Source organism: Giraffa tippelskirchi, chromosome 4, assembly GCF_054371585.1.
Source record: "Giraffa tippelskirchi isolate mGirTip1 chromosome 4, T2T-mGirTip1v1.2.pri, whole genome shotgun sequence".
Lineage (NCBI taxonomy): Eukaryota > Metazoa > Chordata > Mammalia > Artiodactyla > Giraffidae > Giraffa > Giraffa tippelskirchi.
The window spans coordinates 118,042,280-118,056,146 of NC_137278.1; the positions used below are offsets into that span (position 1 = coordinate 118,042,280).

Sequence of the window (13,867 nt, forward strand, 5' to 3'; positions counted from 1 at the left end):
GGCTAAGATAATGTGTTTTAGACCGATACTGAAGTTGAAATCAGTATGATTGTAGAATAAAAATGAATATAGTCTTTGCCAGAGATCCTCATGTGAAGAGTTGACTCATTGGAAAAGACCCTAATGCTGAGAAGGGGATGACAGAGGATGAGATGGCTGGATGGCATCACCGACTCGATGGACATGGGTTTGGGTAGACTCTGGGAGTTGGTGATGGACAGGGAGGCCTGGTATGCTGCGATTCATGGGGTCGCAAACAGTCGGATACGACTGAGCGACTGAACTGAACTGAAGAGATCCTCACTCTACTATGAAGCTTGTAATGTGTCTAAATATTAGGGGGTATAACTACTTGTACATGAGACAGAAAAAACACGTTGAAAAGTTCACTTACCTGTACCAATGACCAACAAACATTTGTTGAGAAATCTTTTATGCACAAAGTGTTGAGGTTTTTTTTTTTAAAGAAGGTTGAAGAGGCAAGACAAAAAACTGATTAGCTACAACACGTATTTATGCATTGCTTTCTAATAGAAAATTAGTTATATTATAATCTGGAGGAAACCGTTTATCATTTACTCAGTGATTCAAAGCATGTGCATGAGTGCTAAGTCATTTCAGTCATGTCCAACTCTTTGTCACCCTATGGACTATAGCCTGCCAGGCTCCTCTATCGATAGGGTTCTCCAGGCAGGAATACTGCAACCCAGGGATCGAACCTGTGTCTCTACTCGCATCGGTAGGTGGGTTTTTTTTTTTTTTTACCACTAGTGCCACCTGGGAAGCCCCAAATTATTTAAAAAATAACCTAAAAGTCAAGCTGATAATCATAGGATAGTCAAGATACATCAAAATGTGAAGATCATTAGTTCAACCACAAATCTATGCATAAAGAAAGATATTAACACTAGGGACTCCAAGGGGCAGATTTACCTTATTGATAGGACAATGGCTAGGCTGAAGTTTCCTTTTCAAGATTTGAAATTGCCTTTAAAGTCTAAAATCATAGTGTCTTATGTAGCCATTAAATCCAAAGTCAAAAAGTAAAATATAAAACATATATAATCAAATACGGAGGCAATAGAACTACCGTGCTACGCTTCAGATTGATAGTCTGTTTAAAACTGGATTCACCATAGTCAGTAGTTCTTTCCACATTATAAATGATTGTGCTTTTTCTATTGAGAATCAAATGTAGTCTATCTAGGTTTATGGGCTTCCCCTGTGACTCAGCAGTAAAGAATCCACCTGCAATGCAGGAGATAAGTTTGATTCCTAGTCAGGAAGATCCTGTGGAGAATGAAATGGCAACTCACTCCAGTATTCTTGCCTAGGAAATCTCATGGACAGAGGAGACTGGTGAGTTATGTCTGGGTTGCAAGAGTTGGATATGACTTAGTGACTAAGCGACAACAACAACGTGCAATGCATGCATCTTAAGCACTAGAATCAAATTCTGTTTGGTGAGTAAGATGTTCACCTACGGGAACTAGTGATAACAGTAGGAATAGCAGATTTACATCTCCCATTTCGTTCTCACGTCACTGAGTTATACCAAGTGAAATGGAATGTAAAACTGCCTAACGCAAATTTATGTAAGTTGTTATTTCTGTTTCTCTCACATTCTCTCTGGCTTTTGCTGACCTTTTACAGTTTTATTTGAGTTAAATTTCTTTAGGATGTTCTTACATTCTAATGCATGAGAGCAAAAGATTGTATAAATTTTTAAAGACACAGCAAGGCTAGATTATGAATATCTATGATATCAATATTCATAGATCAATATCAGTATGAATGAACAGCAATAATGAAGCAATATATCAATTGAAACAAAGCATAAAAAATGGAAATTTCATGACAACATCTACAATGTTCAAATGATCCAAGTTTCACAAAAATAGCCAGCTGGGGGAGATTCTAGGTTCTAACAGAATTGACTTGGTCCATGAAATATGTGAAAAAGGAAGAATTTTAAATAAATGTCTAGTTTTTTTAAAAATTAGAATATACAGCAATAATGGACTTTCATTCCCACATTACAACAACTGGCTGGACCTAAGCATTAATTAATCCTTATTTAGATGCAGGCAGGGGAGGAGCTTCCCTGGTGGCTTAGAAGGTAAAGAACCCACCTTCAATGCAGGTAGACCAGGGTTTGATCTTTGGGTAGGAAAGATCCCCTGGGGAAGGGAATGACTACCCACCCCACTATTCTTGGAGAATGTTTGGAAGCCTGGAGACTTCCATGGACAGAGTAGCCTAGTGGGTTATAGTCCATGAGGTCACAAAGAGTAGGACTCAACTGAGTGACTAAGCACATTCAGATGGGGAAGACTTTTCTCTTTTATATAATCTCCCCACCTCCAATTTCTCAATATTTTGCTACTGAAGTGCATTACTCATTTGTATTTCTTAAATGATTCTAGACAGTTGAGTATGCAACATCTGATCCAGACGAAAGGGAACCCAAGCTGTAAAAGTTTGGGGTATTTTTGTTCCTAATGGTATGGTTATCCTTGGGGTGGAGAAAGATGTAATATATACACTTTAAGCATTTTCATCCTTTTAGAAGAGAAAAAAACAAAAAAATAAAAAGTTTTTTCAAGAGATGTGACTCTTTGAACTTTATTTCACTGGATCCTTACTCATCTGACCTCATATTTTATATTATGATAATTAGAGAAAGGCATTCTGATTGCATATTTGACTGTTTATAAGGTGGAAATGTGCTCAAATTATATTTTTTGGCTATTTCTGGTCTCTGTAAAAGTGAATTTTGATGATTTATCCATTGTATTATATAGTAGTATTTAACTTTAATAAGTGGTATTGATGATTATGCATACATGTATATCCAACTCAAATAATATTTATATTTCTAATTGTAAATTCAAAACTTGGCAAAATTGTCATCCATTTCAACACCTTATGTATCTTATTTAGTGTAAACCCATGTGTCAGGACCTGGTTATATCTGAAGCCCTGGTTCAGTTAAGTTCAGTCGCTCAGTCGTGTCCGACTCTTTGCGACCCCATGAATTGCAGCACGCCAGTCCTCTCTGTCCATCATCAACTCCCGGAGTCTACCCAAACCCATGTCCATCGAGTCGGTGATGCCATCCAACCATCTCATCCTCTGTTGTCCCCTTCTCCTCCCGCCCCCAATCCTACCCAGCATTAGGGTCTTTTCCAGTGAGTCAACCCTTCGCATGAGGTGCCCAAAGTATTGGAGCTTCAGCTTCAACATCAGACCTTCCAATGAACAACCAGGATTGATCTCTTTTAGGATGGATTGATTGGATCTCCTTGCAGTCCAAGGGACCCTCAAGAGTCTTCTCCAGCACCACAGTTCAAAAGCATCAATTCTTCAGCTATCAGCTTTCTTCACCGTCCAACTCTCACATCCATACATGACCACTGGAAAAACCATAGCCTTGACTAGATGGACTTTTGTTGGCAAAGTAATGTCTCTGCTTTTAAATATGCTATCTAGGTTGGCCATAACCTTCCTTCCAAGGAGTAAGCGTCTTTTAATTTCATGCCTGCAGTCACCATCAGCAGTGATTCTGAAGCCCCCAAAAATAAAGTCTGACACTCTTTCCACTGTTTCCCCATCTATTTCCCATGAAGTGATGGGACCAGATGCCATGATCTTAGTTTTCTGAACGTTGAGCTTTAAGCCAACTTTTTCACTCTCCTCTTTCACCTTCATCAAGAGGCTCTTTCATTCTTCTTCACTTTCTACCATAAGGGTGGTGTCATCTGCATATCTGAGGTTATTGATATTTCTCCCGGCAATCTTCATTCCAGCTTGTGTTTCTTCCAGCCCAGCGTTTCTCATGATGTACTCTGCATATAAGTTAAATAAGCAGGGTGACAATATACAGCCTCGAAGTACTCCTTTTCCTATTTGGAACCAGTCTGTTGTTCCATGTCCAGTTCTAATTATTGCTTCCTGACCTGCATACAGGTTTCTCAGGAGGCAGGTCAGATGGTCTGGTATTCCCATCTCTTTCAGAATTTTCCACAGTTTATTGTGATCTACACAGTCAAAGGCTTTGGCATAGTCAATAAAGCAGAAATAGATGTTTTTCTGGAACTTTCTTGCTTTTCAGATGATCCAGCGGATATTGGCAATTTGATCTCTGGTTCCTCTGCCTTTTCTAAAACCAGCTTGAACATCTGGAAGTTCACGGTTCATGTATTGCTGAAGCCTGGCTTGGAGAATTTTGAGCATTACTTTCCTAGCATGTGAGATGAGTGCAATTGTGCGGTAGTTTGAGTATTCTTTGGCATTGCCTTTCTTTGGGATTGGAACGAAGACTGCCCTCTTCCAGTCCTGTGGCCACTGCTGAGTTTTCCAAATTTGCTGGCATATCGAGTGCAGCACTTTCACAGCATCACCTTTGAGGATTTGAAATAGCTCAACTGGAATTCCATCACCTCCACTAGCTTTGTTCGTAGTGATGCTTTCTAAGGCCCACTTGACTTCACATTCCAGGATGTCTGGCTCTAGGTGAGTGATCACACCATCGTGATTATCTGGGTCATGAAGATCTTTTTTGTACAGTTCCTCTGTGTATTCTTGCCACCTCCTCTTAATATCTTCTGCTTCTGTTAGGTCCATACCATTTCTGTCCTTTATCGAGCCCATCTTTGCATCAAATGTTCCTTTGGTATCTCTAATTTTCTTGAAGAGATCTCTAGTCTTTCCCAATCTGTTGTTTTCCTCCATTTCTTTGCACTGATTGCTGAGGAAGGCTTTCTTATCTCTCCTTGCTGTTCTCTGGAACTCTGCATTCAGATGGGAATATCTTTCCTTTTCTCCTTTGCTTTTCGCTTCTCTTCTCTTCCAAGCTATCTGTAAGGCCTCCTCAGACAGCCATTTTGCTTTTTTGCATTTCTTTTCCATGGGGATTTTCTTGATCCCTGTCTCCTGTACAATGTCACGAACCTCTGTCCATAGTTCATCAGGCACTCTATCAGGTCTAGACCCTGGTTACGTGTAAGTATTGACAGTGTAGGGCCCAAACTAATAAATTTTAAATGATAACACTATTCTTTCTAAGTATGTCCTTACAGATTCCTGCAGTAGATACAAGAGAGTTAAATACATTGAAAATGAGGCAAGGAATTACCTTTACCTTTTTTTAGGAGAAGGCAATGGCACCCCACTCCAGTACTCTTGCCTGGAGGTAGGCTACAGTCCATGGGGTCGCTAAGAGGTGGACACGACTGAGCGACTTCACTTCACTTCTTTTTTTAGGAGATGCGGTGGCTAGGATGCTGTGGTTAATTGACAAAAGGCCCCAAATTCTTCTGTGTAATGTACCCCCGTTCTAATATGACTGTAACTTCTCTCATCAAGAGATAGAGCCTACTTTCCACATATGGATGTGGGTTGACTTTTGATACATTTCAGCCAAAAGAATGCAATAGAATTGATAATGTATTCAGATCTAAGCCTAGAACTCAGGCCTTTCATTCTTCAATTCTCCCTCCTAGAACCCTGACTGCCATCAGAACAGGCCAGGCTAGCTTGCTGGAGGTACAAAGTTCATCATCTCAGCCAAAGCCTTTCTAGAGCAGCCAGCTTCCAGACAACGGAGGAGTTGAATGCAAACACATGAGGAAGCCAAGGAGCATAGTCAAGCCCAGTCCAGGATGGCAGAATGGTCCAGGTGGCCTAGAAACTCAGAGGGAAAGTACATTGCTGTTTGAAGCCACCAGTTAGCAACTTCCAAAGTGTCATCAACGATTACCTGGGATCTCCATCACCTTTTTCGGTGCAACTGCAAGGTTAAAACTAGATTGATAATTATATTAAGACTTTGTCTTTTAGTCCTCATTCTGTCAAGAGCATACAGTGGAGATTTCCAAAGTCTTCGTAAGGTGTGATATCAAAAGAGAATGACTACAGTACAGAAATGAGGACTCAACAATCTCCTGAGCCACACATTAAAGAGATTAACAAAAATAGAAAACAATGCTGCTCTGCTCACTCAATTTTTCTTTGCTTAGAAAAGGCAGCTATTTTTCATAAAACATGTTATTTATAAGTAATAGTGTTCAAGTAAATGATAAATATATTAAAATTTATATTTTAGTTTCTAATACAGTAAATATCAATGTAAAATGCACATAAACAAACCTCTTTGGAGTCCTCAATTATTTTTAAGAAAGGATCCTGATAACAAAATGATCTGAGGACCGCTACACTTTTCTTATATATTTAACATTACTACATTATGAGAATAGCAGTTTGTTCCTCAAGTAAAAATCACTGTTTTGTCCTTCATGACATAATTCCCCTAGTATACTGCAACTCTAAAGCCTTGTGATCCATAGACTGTGGATATATGTATTTTCATTTCTAGAGTAATATTGAGTCATTTTCAGTCTTATTATTCTATATTTTAAAAATGAGGTTTATTTCCTTTCTAAAACACATGCAGATCAATATCATTCTAATTTGTAAGCAAATATTTACTTGCCAATTTTATAGAAAGCAATAATTTCCATGGAATATAGAAATACAGGAGCTGAGAATTTTAACTAAGAGAACATCCATTCAAAATTTTGCCAAATTTAGCTTGAGGTTGAAGGTTGAAGAATCCCAGTGGAGTTGTGGTAATGATGCACTTGGGGAGGTTAAGTTCCTCATAAATTTTACTCTGCGAAGATCAAAATGAAAGATTTTGATCTGGCTATGCTTCACTGCTCTAAAATTATGTAAAGAAATGAAATAAAATGTGAGAGATGACTACTCAGTTTCTGTGAAGTTCATGTTTATAACAAAAGACAGGTAATATGGGACCACACATCTGCCTTGATGAAAGGATTATAAAGAGTTAAAATTTTCTGTGGGCTAATACTGCATACTACAATGCACAATAGCTCACTAAAATATCACATATGAAGCTGGATAATTCAACTGTATTTGACTGCAATAGCTTCTTTTGCTTATTTCTTTAACACTTTGAGTTAGCTATAGATAGTCAGAAAAGTGGAAATGCATGAAGTAGAATATGTAATTAAAGAGCCCTACCCTTCACTGCCTTGAAAAGAAAAATGAACTACATACATTATAGGTGTTTGGGACAACACAAATTATTGTGAATTTTAATTGCTACTAGACACTTGAAAAATAAAATTTACACAATAAACCAACTTATGAAAGTGATCTCAGTTCTGATGGATTAAAATTTGTATTTGAAAATCCCCCACCCCAAGAAACTGTTATAACTGTTTGAATATTTGAATGTTTCTGTAATAGTATTTTCACATTATCTTTGGAAAAAAAAACAGAAAAAATAGCATGTGCTATATTTTAAAGTAAAAAATAATAATGGATTTCATACTGAAAAACATGGGCATTTTAATACTATTTTCCACAAATAAATCTGGCTGATTTAAACCAGTGTGAAAGTGCCAGGCTCCAAAGGGAGTAAACAAAAATGTTCAAAATGTTTATGCTGGAAAATGCCAACAACAGCTGCTTTATATACACATTTTTCACATGAATAAAGAGAAGAAAAACTCGTGAACGTGTCCTCTCCAATTTTAGCCACCTTTTCCAATTACCATACTCTCTCATTAGAGAATCTACACGGGTACTTTATTAATTGCCTGCTTAGTTAAACAGTAAGCATTAATAGTAATTACAAGAATCCCAAAGGCTCTAAAATTAATATTGTGTGTTCAAGGAGTCTAAAAGATTAGAAGAGGAACCCAAAGTAAGTGTTTTTGTTTTCTTCAAAAGCAGAATCAAAGACTATACTCCTTCTCTGGTAACCCACTCCAGTATTCCTGCCTGGGAAGTCCCATGGACAGAGCTGGAGGGCTACAATCCACGGGTCACAAAGAGTTGGACATGACTGCACATGCACACGTGCAAGCATACTCCTTTTCACTGTTGACAGGGCTTAATAGTTTATTAATATTAACAGATAATGTCCTTGCTCCAGGGAAGAGAAAAAAGTAACAGAATCATATCAGAATTATGAAGGAAAAGTTTGGAGACCTGTGGAGGTAGAAACTTAGTTTGAATTAAAGTTTTAGCAGAGGACAGCCTTTTAAGTTGAGACCAAAGGGGAAAATGTCACTATTTACCTCATCTGTAAAATATAAATAATTAACCATTAGCATTTTAAGGGACTCTAAACATGCAATGTCCCTAATTCTTCCTTGTAAGTACTCCTTTTTCAATCAGAAGAAATCCCTGACAATGTAGATTCACAGTTCAGAGAAATTATTTTCTAAGGACAAGAGCCAAATACAAAATACTTTCAGACAAAGAAAAACTGAAAAAATCTTCGCTAAAGCAAAGTCTAAAAAATTTACTTCAGGCAAATAGATAAGGTGGAAGTTTTAATAAGAAGGAACACTGAAAAAACAGTGGTGAATATGTGAATAAATTTAATGTTAATTTATGATACAATAATAACATATGTAACTCTTGGAATAATAGAGCAAAAATAGCCACAAAATTGGTTAAAAAAATCTGATGGCGCCTGGCAATTAAAATAATCTAGTATACTTGCATTTTAGGAAGAAGTTAAAGATATTAACATGTCTCTCTGTTTGTGTGTATTCATTTACTTTGGGAGGTATTTTAATTGTATTAGTTGTAATAGAATATTTTATTATTGTTCTAACTATGAGTGGTAATTTTTTTTTCTTTTAGAATCAATAAATTTCCAAGTTTTAATAAAAATATCAAGTTATATGCTTCGATAAACTCAGAAGTTGCCAATAAACATCCTTTAGAGTTTATAGTGGGAAAAGTACTATTGAACAAATAGAATGTATGCATATAAAACTAATGAGCAGATGCACTCAGCTTTAGGCTCAGAGGCAAAGAATCTGCCTGCAATGCAGGAGATCACCTTGAAATGTAGGAAACATGGGTTTTATCCCTGGGTCAGGAAGATCCTCTGGAGAGGGAAATGACAACCCACTCCACTAATTTTGCCTGGGAAATCCCATGGACAGAGGAGCCTGGTGGGATACAGTCCATGAAGTTACAAGAGTTGGACACAACTAAGTGATTAAACCACCACCACTAACTACCCCAAGACAATTTGACTTATGGAATATCTTTGATAATATAAAAAGATAAATATCTTAAATAAATATAAAAAGTATAGCCTCTCAAAATTCCACTGTGAATTACATTCAGGCTCACCTTAAGAAAGAAGTTGTCACAATCTGTCCTGTGTAGAAAATGTTGATATACTGGAGAAAAGAAAGGCCAATATTACTAATTCAATCCTCTTGTTATTTATAAAACTAACGTAAAATTATTCTAGATAACTTGCAATTCCCATGCAATCATATTATATTCATATTTTCTAGTTTTCCAAATTGAGAGAAAAATAAAGAAGAACATGTAATGTAATTATTTAATAAATGTAGCTCACAGAATATTTATTTATATTAAGTTAAATTTTTCATTAAAAGTAGCCAAATTAAATGTTTGAAGCTTATATTATATATTATAAATATGCACACATATATGTCTTTTAACATTATCATTGATTTTATTTGAGCTAGCAAATAAATTAGATATATTTTACAATATTTCACATAAGCACATAATTATTTGTCTTTAGAAAGTAACTGCAGTTCATGTTACCTAGCTTCACGTCACCTAAAAAGTGTATGGGCTAGTTTGTTCCGTGTTTATCCATGTTTTGATTTTTCCATCATGTATAAAGGCGTAAAACATTCAAGAGATTGTTCCTGTTACAACATTATAAATTCATTACCTGGAACACAGTTTGGTATTGACTGTCTGCCAGATTTTGTTAACAAAGGTATTCAGAAGAAAATTGTGTGGCTATAACACAATGAACACATTAAGAAAAGTCTCTAATAATGTCTTAAAAGTCATGTGCATATTCTTTAAGTAAAGATAGTTTGAGGACAAACATATTGTTATTTTGCATTTTTCTTAAATGGGCTTAAAAGTACTACTTTTATTTTTAAATATTTTGTGCTTTCCTGGGCTATTTAGATACCTACAGGACTGGAAAATGTCAGTTTTCATTCCAATACCAAAGAAAGGTAATGCCAAAGAATGCTCCAACTACCGCACAATTGCACTCATCTCACATGCTAGGAAAGTAATGCTCAAAATTCTCCAAGCCAGGCTTCAGCAATACGTGAACCGTGAAATTCCAGATGTTCAAGCTGGTTTTAGAAAAGGCAGAGGAACCAGAGATCAAATTGCCAACATCCGCTGATCATCGAAAAAACAAGAGAGTACCAGAAAAACATCTATTTCTGCTTTATTGACTATGCCAAAGCCTTTGACTGTGTGGATCACAATAAACTGTGGAAAATTCTGAAAGAGATGGGAATACCAGTCCACCTGACCTGAGTCTTGAGAAACCTGTGTGCATGTCAGGAAACAACAGTAAGAACTGGACATGGAACAACAGACTGGTTCCAAATAGGAAAAGGAGTACGTCAAGGCTGTATATTGTCGCTCTGCTTATTTAACTTATATCCAGAGTACATCATGAGAAACGCTGGGCTAGAAGAAACACAAGCTGGAATCAAGATTGCCGGGAGAAATATCAATAACCTCAGATATGCAGATGACACCACCCTTATGGCAGAAAGCAAAGAAGAATGAAAGAGCCTCTTGACGAAGGTGAAAGAGGAGAGTGAAAAAGTTAGCTTAAAGCTCCACATTCGGAAAACTAAGATCATGGCATCTGGTCCCATCACTTCATGGGAAATAGATGGGGAAACAGTGGAAACAGTGTCAGACTTTATTTTTTTGGGCTCCAAAATCACTGCAGATGGTGATTTCAGCCATGAACTTAAAAGACGCTTACTCCTTAGAAGGAAAGTTATGACCAACCTAGATAGCATATTTAAAAGCAGAGACATTACTTTGCCAACAAAGGTCTGTCTAGTCAAGGCTATGGTTTTTCCAGTGGTCATGTATGGATGTGAGAGTTGGATGGTGAAGAAAGCTGAGTTTCGAAGAATTGATGCTTTTGAACTGTGGTGTTGGAGAAGACTCTTGAGAGTCCCTTGGACTGCAAGAAGATCCAGTCAGTCCATCCTAGGGGAGACCAGTCCTGGGTGTTCATTGGAAGGACTGATGTTGAAGCTGAAACTCCAATATTTTGGCCACCTCATGCGAAGAGTTGACTCACTGGAAAAGACCCTAATGCTGGGAAGGATTGGGGGCAGGAGCAGAAGGGGATGACAGAGGATGAGATGGCTGGATGGCATCACTGACACGATGGATGTGGGTTTGGGTAAACTCCGGGAGTTGGTGATGAACAGGGAGGCCTGGCGTGCTGCAATTCATGGTGTTGCAAAGAGTCGGACACAACTGAGCAACTGAACTAAACTGAACTGAAGGAACAAATAATGCTATTTTCTGAAGTTTGATGCTATGTAAACATTTATTATTTTACTCAATGGTTAGTGGTGAGAATTCAGATGCTCTTGAGGCACAGATTTCTCTGCCTCTCCAGCCATCTCCATCAGCTTCTTTCATCTCTACTTAGATGTGATGTGGTTAGCTTCTATTTTCAAAAAGACCCTCTCCAGAATCTCTGTATTTTTTTTTCTACTTTGTTTGTTCTTTTGTAGCTTCCAGATATAGTAAAAACAGTTGCAATGGGAGATTGATATTAATATTTTAAAATGATAGTAGTCATTTTAGAATTTTCATTTCAAATAAATTCATTTCTATATATGGAGTTATTATTGTTATAGATAATTGGTTATACCTTAGCATGGAGAGTGTGGCACCTACAATTATCAGAGTGAGGCAGAAAGGAGGTAGGACTTAAGGAGGCCTAGCTGTAGATCCCCCAAAATTTGGCATGCAGAAAGCTGTAGTAACAATGAGTTTAATTCTATGTAAGCTTTGGTACTTGGCTACAGCAGGCCATTTGGGCTATGGAGTTTATTTTCAAACTTATGAATGGCATATATTGATAAAGGGATTCTAGACCCTTGAGGCAATGTTCAGATGACCAGACAACTATGAATAAATTACTGGTTTTGAGAATATAATAATATGCTTCAGTACCAGGTGTCTTGTTATGGACCTCTCTTGAGTCTTTTCACTTACTAATGATGTGACCTTAAACATATATTAAGATATGTTTTAACAAAAGATCTGATATTTTATAGTGTGTTGATGAATTTTGTAAAAGACTGATTTACAAAATGGAACCTCCTGATTTGTTCTTGCATGCATATAACCAACTGGAAACTCAAACACACTTTGTAAACACAGGATCCTAATTAGGGTCGCATTAGTGGTTTATAAGGATTCCATTTGGATTTTGTATAATTGCACATGTATAGTGAGGAAAAGTATCATTGGGATGTACCTGAGAAAAGATTCATGAAACAAGATATTCAATTAAATAAAGGTAACTAAGCAAAAATAAATTTCTCTGCTTGGATAGTCATATACTTTCTTTTAATAAATGTTATTTTAATATAAAAACAAATTTAGTATAAGAATTTATCCTATTTAGAGAAATAAAGTAGATGAATGAAAAATATGCTTTATTTTTCTAGTTATTAATATATAGCATGTTAAATGGCATTCTTAATATGCCAAATTCTAATAGATATGATTTAGTTGTATTTACTTTCATTTTTGGTGATTGTCTTCCTTGTGAGGCATTACTATGAACAATAGTTACTTTTAATATACTTCTACTTTTTAGCATGATTAGAAACATTGTGAATCATGCAATAAATTATTGTTAGCATAAAAATCAAATAATTTTTAAAATAATTGGTTAATAATATTATTTTACTATTTTCAACAACTGTCCAATATTTAGACTTTGAATATTAAAATATTTAACATTATGGATAGTTAAATATATAATATATAAGTACATATTTATAAATATGTAAGTATTCAGGTTGCCATAATAAGAGAATGATAAATTTCTATGGTCCTTAAATGTTATAAATGTAAATTTTGTTTCTGAATAAAATGAAAATGTATGTTGAAAAAAATCTCACAGTAATGGTAATTGACTAAGCATTCTACAAAAAATAGTAAACCTAAAATTAATTGTACATTTTAATAGCCTTGGAAGGATTTTCAAGATAATAAGTCTTTGCAAGTGAAAATTATCTGTAACAATTACTTTCTGAAGAATACAGAACACTTCTTTTCTAATATATATTTGAATACACATTCAACAGATCTCTAAGTTTTGGATAAATGAATTGCTCCAATTACATAAATGGCAGTTATTATTGGGCTTCCCTGGTGGCTCAGATGGTAAGGAATCTGCCCGCAATGCAGGAGACCTGGGTTTCATCCCTGGGTTGGGAAGATCCTCTGAAAAAGGGAATGCCTACTCACTCCAGTATTCTTGTCTGGAGAATTCCATGGACAGAGATTGGGCTACAGTCCACGGGCTTGCAAAGAGTTGGACAGGACTGAGCTACTAACACACACCCAGAGCTATTATTCTATTGTATAGTAAATTAAATAAGGAGAACTGTGTACTTTCTGTATTATTTTTGAGCAGTATCCTTCATGAACACATGAGCAGCTTTAAGAATCAGATCAGCCACACTACATCACTCATTGAGATTTACAGCAGATAAGGAATGCAAAACGAGAGAAAATGAAAGACAGAAAAATTACCTTTCTCAAAAAATCTATGCTCATCTGAATCTTAAATCATGCATTATTTTCCCTTCATATCATTCTTGATGGGAATCTTAGCAAGAAAAAAAAAAAGTGGGTTAAACTGACTGTGCTTCACTGTCAAGAGAAACCTATGGTCAGGGATATATCTAATTCCCAAAGCTTTCATCATTAATATTTTATGAGTCTCACTGATCTCTCCTAT

The 13,867-nt window shown here is 36.3% G+C and overlaps 1 protein-coding gene across 1 annotated transcript in view; it reads right to left on the bottom strand.

Moving 5' to 3' along the window:
• Nucleotides 1-13,867, bottom strand: part of MGAT4C (MGAT4 family member C) — a 793,076-nt gene that overhangs the window by 44,338 nt on the left and 734,871 nt on the right. The window contains exon 4 of the mRNA XM_081587383.1: nucleotides 9,187-9,236. The gene's annotated coding sequence lies outside the window, so the exon portion shown is untranslated. The remainder of the gene's footprint in view (nucleotides 1-9,186; nucleotides 9,237-13,867) is intronic.